This window comes from Bos mutus, chromosome X (assembly GCF_027580195.1).
Source record: "Bos mutus isolate GX-2022 chromosome X, NWIPB_WYAK_1.1, whole genome shotgun sequence".
NCBI lineage: Eukaryota > Metazoa > Chordata > Mammalia > Artiodactyla > Bovidae > Bos > Bos mutus.
The window spans coordinates 22,562,739-22,563,888 of NC_091646.1; the positions used below are offsets into that span (position 1 = coordinate 22,562,739).

Consider the following 1,150-nt stretch of genomic DNA (forward strand, 5'->3'; position numbering starts at 1 on the left):
ATCTAGATGTCATGGCCACCACCTCCCTCCAGCCCGCAAGTCCAACCTCTGGCCTCCTACCTTTTCGGTCGGGGTCAGTCATTCATGTTCCTACTGAAGAATTTCTTCCTTCTGCTCCCCCTTCGGCCAAAGTGAGGCAACAGGTCGGCTGCACTCAGATAATTTTCTCGAGTTCGATGCAAAGGGCCCGTTTTGAGAGTTTCAGTGCAGTTCGTCACCGGCCGCGAAGTGGCTGGCCAGAGCCGGGGCTCGGTGGCTGCGTCCTCCGCGGAGGTCTAGGGCCCAGAGGCCTGATCCGCTCCTTCCTCGTCCCCCGGAGCGTCCCGGCGGCCCCCGGCCCAGTGATCCTTCATGCTGATGCCCCTGCCGTCGCGGCCGGGCGGAGGTGGTAGCGGGCGTTCACTCGATCCTCACCTGCAGGCGCACGTTGAGCATCACCGAGGCCACGATGTAGAAATAGGGGAAGTTCATGCGCAGACGCCAGGCCAGGTCGAAGAAGGTGATCAACGTGCGCGTGAGCCCCTTTCAGAAGGCACCGTACGAGCCGCGGATCGCGGCTGAGCGCGCCAGCCGCACTGCCACGCCCGACAGGGCCGCTGCCGCCGCCGCCGCAGACAGAGCCCCCGACGCCGCCATGGGCCCGGGCCGGCGCGGGCCCCGCGGACCGACCGCAGCACGAGCTGGCGGACAGGTGGACGCGAGGCCTGGAGCCGCTGGCCAACAGCAGTCGCGTCCCACCCCGCCCTGTTCCGCCGCGCCCCGCCTTCAGTCTCCCCTCAGGGGCTGGGCTCCCGATGACTCCTCCGCCACAGCCAAGGCCCCACCTGAGCTGCCTAGGGACAGCTCCGCCCCCTCGCCTGCACGCACATTGGCGACCGCCTGCGCAGCTCCGCCCCTAGCATGGCCCTGCCCCTTGTCGGGTACCACAGAGCTGCTGCCAACGACTCAGCCCAAACCCCGGTACCTGCCCCTCCGAGAAGCCCCGCCTCCTCCCAGACTCCTAAGAGAGCCGGAGGGCCTGAAAGCTTTTTTTGTCAAGTGCTGCCCTCCTGGGATCCTTTGCTATTGCTGCTAAGTTGCTTCAGTTGTGTCCGACTCTGTGCGACCCCATAGATGGCAGCCCACCAGGCTCCCCCGTCCCTGGGATTCT

The 1,150-nt window shown here is 66.2% G+C and overlaps 1 pseudogene; it reads right to left on the minus strand.

Annotated features, from left to right (window-relative positions):
• Positions 1 to 6: 6 nt before the first annotated feature.
• LOC138986344 (small integral membrane protein 10-like protein 2A) lies at positions 7 to 824 on the minus strand (annotated as a pseudogene).
• Between the last annotated feature and the right edge of the window lie 326 nt (positions 825 to 1,150).